Raw genomic sequence first — 9,540 nt, forward strand, 5'->3', positions numbered from 1 at the left:
GACTTGTAGATGGATTTTCTTAGTATTATCTTAACTGTCTCTCTCTGTCTCTTTCTTGCTCTTGCAGGTGTGGGGGGTACGTGTGTAGTTATTTTTTAGACAGGATGTCATGTGCTCTAGGTTGGCCTCAAACTTGCTATGTAGTTGAGCATGGCCTTCAATTCCAGATCCTTCTCCATCTACATCCTGAGTGCTGATACTTTAGACCCATGGTGTACCGCAATGCCTGATTTGTTTTATATGTGGCTGGGCTTGACCTTGTGCGTGCTAGGCAAGCACTCTACCAATTGAGCTATGTTCATAGCATGCCCCCCTGTTTTAAATAGGGTCATACTACATGGCCCAAGCCTACAGTGTGTTTATTCCTTCATTATACACACCTTAGGTACCTTCCTATGTTAGCACTTACAGACCAAATTCACGCCAGTAGGGCCCTATACCATTCCAGTGATGATGTTTTCATGACCCAGGCAATTTTCTACTTTGAGAAATAGGGGTGTGGGATATACAGGAGCTCTCATATGCCAGGAACTATGCTTTAGTGTATGAAATCTACAACAGAGTTTTTCATCAGTCTCTTGAGTTTGCTGTTCAGTGCACAGCCACCGCTAGCTGGTTCTTAAATAGTTAACCGCCCCAGAAAAAAACCCTGCACTCAGTCACTAAGCAGTCGCTTCCTATTTTCCCTACTTAAAGCTGCTGGCAACAGCTAGTCTGTTCTGAGGATTTGCCTTTCTGGATATTTCCTATAATGGAATAAAAAATATGTAGTCTCTCATGTCTGGCTTCTTAGTATAACTATTCAAGATTCACCCATTTAGTAGCATGGCCAGTATTTCATTCCTTTTTATGCCTGGGTAATAGTCCGTTGTATGGATATACTACAATTTATTTATCCATCAGCTGTTGTATCTTTGGGCTGTTTCCAGATGCAGACTATTAGAATCTAGGCACTGTCTTTAATATGCTTTAGTAAATGTCCTGGGTATTTTGTGAGTAGCTTATACTGTGTCTTCTTCCACTTTAGAGCATAGCCTCTATGAATAAAGGTTTTCTGTCCGGTTCACTGTTGTGACCTCAGTTCCTAGAACAGTGCCTGTGTGTACTAAACTGCTAATGAGTACCTGTGAGAGAGATCTTAAACTATATTTTAAAAAACACCCAAGGGCAACATGATCAGTTCTGGGTGTTGTGTTTTGGTCTTTGTTGGTGATGGTGGTGCCTATGCCTTTCTGTGTTTCTCATCCTGGATTTCACTGACATGTCTTCTCATTTGTGGACATTTTTTTACATTTCATCTTTGTTCTGGGTAGAGTCATTTTCAACAAGAGCTTAGGACCTGGCTTTTCTGTCATCTAACTTGGCTGCTGTTCCTACCTAAGGATCTGTGTATTGGTCAGCAAGTCGTCAAGTCCACAGTCAAGCCAGGGACTGAAGCGGAACAAAACAAAGAAGCGTTTTCTTTCAGCAGCCTGCTGATATAAAGCTGGCAGATGAAAGAATTTCTCATCTACAAAAGCAGCCGAGAAGTTTAGACAGATGAATTTGAGTCCAATCACATAGGGTTGAATTATATAGAAACACAGATTAAAGACAAGGATCCGTAAATATTTCAGAACCATGCTTGGTTATAATACAAGAATGGTTTCTATGGTGAAGAAAAGCTGGAAATTAGCATTAGTAACATTTAGAATTAGCAAATACGGGCTGTGAAGGCTAACCAGGTAAAGGCATTTACTGCCAAGCCTGATGACCGGAGTTCTATTCCTGTGGCCCACACAGTGGAAGGAGAAAACTGAGCACTGCAAACTGTCTCTGACCTCCACGCATGCACACAATCATAAACAAAACAAAACAAAAAAAAATAGGAGATCGCAAGTAACATAATTAAGAGGAAAGTATGTATTCACTCGCTTAGGTCAGTGCTCTGGTTGTTCAGTCTTGCTTTGAATGAACAGAACGTGATGGTTTTATGCCAGGTACTGTCCTAGGTGCTAGAGTTGACAGGGTGTTGGTGGGGCTGGGTATGGTTACTTGGCAGAGAAAGAACTTTTAACTAAGAGAAGCAAATGTGGATCTTTTCACACTTTCCCTTCTAAAGCCATTTGTGGAAGACGTAGAAGAACAGATGGATAGAGGCAGAAGCAGAAATGAAGGTTGGATCCAGCCCTGTCACTGGGAAGCTCTACCAAGGGAGGGTGGTTTGGGACAGTGCCCAGTCTTAGGCCTGTGCGTCTGAATGTGGGAGAGCTTGAAGAAGATTGCCCGCATAGGCACAGTTCAAACCAACTGGTCCTTTGTCTGCAAGGTAGGGTAGCCTCAGCCTGACTCTAGACTATAACTTTGATGTGAAGAAAATAACAAGATTCAGTTGTAAATCAGTGTGGTTTGAATAGGTCATGTCCCCGGCATGTTAATATGCTTCAACGCTTGCTCTCTAACTGGTGGCACTCCACTAGTAGGCTATGGAACCTTAAAGATGATTTTTAAAATATATTTTTATTATTTAATGTGTGTATGGGGAGGGGGATAAGTGCACATCAGTACAGGTGCCCTTGGAAGCCAGAGGCACTGGATCTACTGGAGCTGGAATTACAGGCATTTAGTTGTGAGCCACTGACTTGGAGGCTGGGAACTGAACATGGGACCTCTGTGGGGGCAATATGTGCTCCTAACCCACGGAGTCATCACTCCAGCCTGGGTTGTGGAACCTCAAAAGATGGATTCTCACTGGAGGAAGTGAGTCACTGGGGGTGGACCTAGAGAATAGTGCCACATCCTGTCCACTTCCTGCCTGCAAAAGCAGTATGACCAATGGCTTTGAAGCTCCATGTGTTCCCCACCATGGTAGAACTGTAAACCTTCAATTTGCATTCTCTCAGATATTTGAACACAGCAGTAAGAAAAATAACTGATATGGTTATCTGTCAGAGACTTACAAGAATTCCGGTACTGGCTGGTTAGAATTAACCAGCCTGAAGTCAGATCTGAATAAATGTCCACAGATTGCGTCTAGAATCTACTGAAACTGCTTATGGGTGTCATCAGAAATTCTGCAATTACATAGGAGTTTCCTGGAAGGTTGGTCTCTGCCACCAGCAAAGAGAAATTGAGCTCTTGGAACCCATCAGAATTATTGGAACCAGAGCAAAATTCAATAAATAAAGCCTCGAGTTCTGGGGTACGATGGTGTTCTTGAACATGAGTGAGAAGAATCAGGCTAAGAAAGAGATGGTTATCTAAAAGGAGAAGGAATGAAGCTGGTGACTAGCCAAGCACAGAGAAAGAAAGGAAACCATAACTTCAACCCCTGCCAGGAAGACCAACCCATGGCCACAAAAATTATCCTGGAGGGTACAGGCAGCCCTGTGATGTCTGGCTGGAGGTCCTAGACATAGGAAAATATGATGTGCCTGACTTTTCAGTTGCAGAGTAGTGTTGGAAAAGATGGCCATCACAATGCCCCAGATTGTGGAGTATAATAGCAAGGAGCTATCTCCAAAGGACACTAAGACTTGTTTGGACTGAGCTACTCTGGGGACCTAGAAATAAGGAGCAATCACAAGTCAGGGAAGCTGAGGACACCCTGCAATAAGGTCTAAATGGCGGCCAGCCAGAGGTCCTTGTAGATGGGAGAATTGGACATAGACAAACCTCGCAGTTTAGACAGCAGGAGGGGCTGGCTATAAATGATGTGATGGGGGGGGCGGTCCACAGACTACTCACTGAGCTCTGAGCCCAGGTCTTCTAGATGTCCAGATTCTCCAGCTTCCCCCCGTTGGGTGGTTTATTGCTGGATAGAATCTGAAAACACTAAGCCAGGCAGGCAGAGAACACCATACCCTCAAGTCTCCCCATCAAGTGCAGAACTGTGTTATGCTTCCCTTTCTGACACTCTGGAAATATGTTCCTTCACTTGGAAACTTGCATCTCACACCAGATGCACACACCTGGGAGAAGGGAAGATTGAAACAAGTGAGAATCTGCCTGGGGGAGTAGTGGCTGCCACTTGACTGTGGGGCTGGACATACAGTGCAGTGATAAAATGTTTGTGTAAGGCCCTTGGATGCATGCTTGACCAGCCAGATCTCACGTCCACATACATACTCACCTAAACAGTGGGAAGAAGGAAGAACCGGAGTAGGTCCCAGCCCCTTCCCCAGACCTCACAGGTTCCAATGTGAGAGCCCAGAAAGAAGTTTTGTCAATTTCTATTTTCCTTTTAATATTTCTATTTTATTTTTAAATCTTTGCCATTCCTCTTTCATCTGATTTTTTTTTTGTTCGTTTGTTTGTTTGTTTTTTTGAGACAGGGTTTCTCTGTGTAGCTTTGCGCCTTTCCTGGAACTCACTTGGTAGCCCAGGCTGGCCTCGAACTCACAGAGATCCGCCTGGCTCTGCCTCCCGAGTGCTGGGTTTAAAGGCGTGCGCCACCACCGCCCGGCTATCATCTGATTTTTTTTTTTTACATATTCCAGTTTGTTATTAGATATTTTGTAGTGGATTTGTATCTATGTATGCACACATGGGTGTGAATGCCTGTGGGGGCCAGAAGAGGGAGTGCATCAATTCCCCTGGAGTGGAGTTCCCAGAAGTTGTGAGCCACCCAGTATAGGTGCTGGGAAACAAACCTGGTCTTCTGTGAAGAATTCACCGCTGGGCTGTCTCTCCAGGCCCTGTTCCTAGATGCTTTTCTCTCTTGCTTTTCCTTTATTAGTGTTTTCTTTAATACTGCTCTTCACTATTTCCCCGCTTCTTCCCTTCTTTTTTTTTAATCTGTATTACTTTTCCTCCTATGAGTTTTTAACTTCATGCTTTTCCTATTCTATTTTTTTCCTCTCTCTTAGTGTGATTATTGGTGTGTGTGTGTGTGTGTGTGTGTGTGTGTGTGTGTGTGTGTGTGTGTGGTGCAAGGGGGGGCGGGATTAATTGGTCCTTACTACGTTTCCTTACTATCAGCAGAGGTGTGCTTTCTCTGGAGTGGTGCTGGGAATTGAGCTCTCCAAGAATGACTGCTCATCCAGAAAAAAACTAGAAGAGATATCCATCCCCACAGATGCACAAATCTTCTCATAGAAACCAGCAAACAAAAACAATGAAAAAGCCAAGCAAGCCTCCAAAAGCTGCTCTTGAATCACTGAATCAGGGCAATTGAAATGGTTGAAATGCCAACTAATTGAAAGATCCCTGTCCTGGTTTGCTTTTTGTTTCTATGATAAAACTGATCAAGACCCACTGTTAGAGGAAGTGGTTTATTTTGGCTTAGGTTTGTGGCAGCTGATCTTGGTTGTTAACCAAATCAACTTTAACATAAGCCACTGAGCACTCCTGGGAGGGGTTTCCTTGGTCAGATTACCTGAATCAAGAAGACCCACTCGGATGTAGGTGGCACCTTCTGGTGGCAGCACAGCTTAAAGGAAATGGAAGAGGGAAGCTTTTTGCTCCTTGCTCGCCCTCACTCTTGATCTAGCCTATTGCTGAAGCATTCCCTTACCGATGTTATAATCAAGTTCTCCCAGCCTCCAGTGTGGACGGAAGACTAGCAGCTTTCCAGGAATCCACTAGGCCTTCAGCACCAAATTGGGATTACGGAGACACCCAGCCTCATGGACTGAGCATCTACTGGATTTTCAGTGTGAAATAGCCATTGTTGGACAACCCAGACCATATCTTGTAAGCCAATCAGTTCAGTTTGGTTAGCTCTGATCCTTTAGTGAACCCTGACTCATACAAGGTTACAGTTCTGCATCAAGAGAAACCAGGTATGATGGTTTGAAAGAAAATGGCCCCCAAAGGCCCATAGGGAATGGCACTGTTAGGAGGTGTGGTCTTGTTGGAGAATGTGTAGCCTTGTTGGAGGAAGTGGTCATTGGAGGTAGGCTTTGAGGTCTCAGATGCCCAAGCTACACCAGTATGCCAATCTTTTCCTGCTGCCTGCAGATCCAGATGTAGGACTCCAAGCTACTTCTCCAGCACCATGCCTGCCTGCATGCAATCGTTCTTCCCACCATGATGATATGGACTAAACCTCTGAAACTGTAAGCCAGCCCCAATTAAATACTTTCCTTGTAAGAGTTGCAATAATTATGGTGTGTCCTCACCGCAATAGAAACCCTAACTAAGCCGGGCAGTGGTGGCAAACACCTTTAATCCCAGCACTTTGGAGGCAGAGGCAGACAGATCTCTGTGAGTTCCAGGCCAGCCTGGGCTACAGAGTGAGTTCCAGGAAAGGCTCCAAAGCTACACAGAGAAACCCTGTCTTAAAAAAAAAAAAAGAAAAGAAAAGAAAAGAAAGAAAGAAGAAAAGAAAGAAAGAAACCCTGACTAAGAAACCAGGGCATGAGTTCAAGGCAGGAACCTGGAGACAGGAACTGAAGCAAAAAAATTATGAGGGAACACTGCTTACTGGCTTTCTTCTTCTGGCTTGCTAAGCTAATTTTCTTCTAAGATTGATATTTTTTTAAAATGATGTGTACGAGTACTTTACCTACATGCCTATGCCTACAGAGGCCTTTGGACCACCTGGAACTGGAGTTATGAATGATTGTTAGCTACCATGTGAGGGCTGGGAATCAAACCCACATCCTCTGGAACAGGTTAACCACTGAGCATCTCTCCAGCCCCCTTAACTACCTTTTTATACAACCGAGGCCCAACATCTTAGCAATTAAGAAAATGCCTTGGGGCTGGAGAAATGGCTCAGCAGTTAAGAGCTCTGGCTTCTCTTTTAGAGGAACTAGGTTCGATTCCCAGCACCCACATGACAGCTCACAACTGTCTGTAACTCCAGTATCAGAGCATCTGACACCCTCTCACAGACATACATTCAGGCAAAACACCAATGCACATAAAATAAAAATAAACAATAATTTAAACAAAAGAAAAGAAAATGTCTCACAGACATGCCATCAGGCCAATCTGATGGTGGCAGTTCTTCCTCTGAGGTTGCCTCTTCCCAGGTGTGTCAAGTTAACAATGACGGTGCTGGGTTTTGAAGATGCCACTGTCCCCTGTCACTGCTTGCTGCAGCCATGGTCAACCCCCATCGTGAGCCCCAAAGGACTGCATCTCTTTTGAGCTGTTTGCAGACAAAGTTCCAAAGACAGCAGAAAATAGTTGTGCTCTGAGCACCGGAGAGAGAAGATTTGGATAATAAGGGCTCCTCCTTCCACAGAATTATTCCAGGATTCATGTGCCAGGGTGGTGACATCACATACCATAATGGCACTGGTGGCAGGTCCACCTACAGGGAGAAATTTGAGAGTGAGAACTTGATCCTGAAACACACAGGTCCTGGCATCTTGTCCATGGCAAATGCTGGACTAAACACAAATGCTTCCCAGTTTTTATCTGTACTGCCAAGACAGAGTGGCTGGATGGCAAACATGTCATCTTTGGGAAGGTGAAAGACAGCATGAACATTGTGGAAGCCATGGAGTGTTTTGGTTCCAGGAAAGGCAATACCAGCAAGAAGATCACCATTCTGACTGTAGACAACTCTAATTCTCTGACTTTGGGGCGTCTTACCCACCAGCTCATTCCTTCTGTAGCTCAGGAGAGTGCCACCCCACCCCCCATCTGCTCACAGTACCCTGTAATCTCTGCTCTCACTGAAGTTCTTTGGGTTCCATATTTTCCCCTCCAAGTCTAGCTGGATTGCAGAGTTAAGTTTATGATCATGAGTAAAAACTAAATAAGACTGTTAAAAAAAAATGACAGTGCTGTTGTTTTAAGTGACCAGTTACCCTAGAAAGAATTAAACAGAAGAATGAAGTCAGCAAGTTAATTCAAGACTTTGATGAGAAATTCAGATGCACGGATGATGAATAGATATCACACTCTGAAAGCTGGGGAAACGGCTCAGTTAAAATGCCCGTTGCGAAAACATAAGTACCAGAGTTCAGATACCCAGAACTCACATTTAAAAAAAGGAGTGTGGGCCGGGTGGTGGTGGTGGCGGCGGCGGCGGCGGCGGCGGCGGCGGCAGCGGCGGCGGTGGTGGCACACGCCTTTAATCCCAGCACTCGGGAGGCAGAGGCAGGCAGATCTCTGTGAGTTCGAGGTCAGCCTGGGCTACAGAGCAAGAGCCAGGAAAGGCGCAAAGCTACACAGAGAAACCCTGTCTCGAAAAACCAAAAACAAAAAACAAAAACAAAAACAAAAAAAGGGGAGGGTTGTGGTGGATCTCTGAAAATGGCCATTCTAACCAATCTGTCATCACTAGAGTCAGCAAAAGACACAATCTCAAAAGATTAGATGGAGAGCAATTAAGGAAGACACTAGACAGTTACCTCTAGCCTCCATGCACACACACAGCTACATACGCACATGCATACACATGTGCATGCACATATACACAAAAGATATTCCAGGACATAGAAATGTTGGCTATCCATTTTCAGAGCCCCTCCTTGCTACTCCTAACTCAGGAAAAACCTTGCCAGCTTACCCTTAAAAATAAAAAAAATGAAAAAAAGACTGGAGACAGGTCTTGGTGGCTATGAGTGTGTGCTGCTCTCACTAAGGCCCAGAGTTCAGTTCCCACCATCCTAGTACATGTGGGGTACACATGTATAGAGTTTTTAAGCAGCAAAATTATTCAAGTCTATTTGCATATGATTAAGAGCTCAAATGTGATTCTTTTGATGTAGAAGGAAGAAACAAATTATCTAAAAGCATATAAACCATATTCAATGAAACTATATCAGAAAAATATAGAAAATATATCAGGAAAAAATATATAGAAAAAAAAACAACCAGCATCCCAGTACAGGATCATTGCTAGTTAGTTCTTTGTAATCATGATACTGGCTAGAGTTGTCTGGGTGGAGAGACCCTCAATTGACAAAATGCCTCCTTCAGATAGGCCTGTAAACAAGTCTGTAGGTCATTTTCTTGATTAATGATTGGGGTGAGAGGGCCCAACCTGCTGGGGGCAGGCCACTCCTGAGCCCGTGGTCCTAGCTTGTATAAGAAAGCCTGATGGACAAGCCATGGAGAGAAAACCAGAAATCAGCATTTCTCTATGGTCTCTGTGTCAATTCCTTTCTTAAAGTTCCTACCCTTTTTGGGTTCCCTCAATGATGGTCTGTGACTGGGAAATGTAATCCAAATAAACCCTTTCCTCCCCAAGTTGTTTTTGGTTGTGGTTTATTATAGCCATAGAAAATAAACAAGCACACAATCCCACATAGAACCAATGAGAAAAGAACCTCTCCATATTATGTACCAAGTTACTTAACAAAGGCAAAGGTATTAGAATAACGTTTCTCAAAAGAAATCCTCAATGCCAGGAGAGCATGGAGAACTAATGGCCATTGTCTTAGGGTTCTTATTGCTGTGAAGAGACACCATGACCACAGCAACTCTCATAAAGAAAACATTTGATTGGAGTGTCTCACTTTCAGCTTCAGTTCATTATAATCAGGACCAGGAGCTTGACAGTATGAAGACTGATGTAGTGCTTGTAGCTGAGAGTCTTACATCTTGCAGGCAACTGGAAGTTGACTGAAAGTCACACTGAGGGAAGTTTGAGCAAAA

The 9,540-nt window shown here is 44.0% G+C and overlaps 1 pseudogene; it reads left to right on the forward strand.

Annotated features, from left to right (window-relative positions):
- Positions 1-7,093: 7,093 nt before the first annotated feature.
- LOC114701893 lies at positions 7,094-7,677 on the forward strand (annotated as a pseudogene).
- The last annotated feature ends 1,863 nt before the right edge of the window (positions 7,678-9,540 follow it).

This window comes from Peromyscus leucopus, chromosome 5 (genome assembly GCF_004664715.2).
Source record: "Peromyscus leucopus breed LL Stock chromosome 5, UCI_PerLeu_2.1, whole genome shotgun sequence".
Classification (NCBI taxonomy): domain Eukaryota; kingdom Metazoa; phylum Chordata; class Mammalia; order Rodentia; family Cricetidae; genus Peromyscus; species Peromyscus leucopus.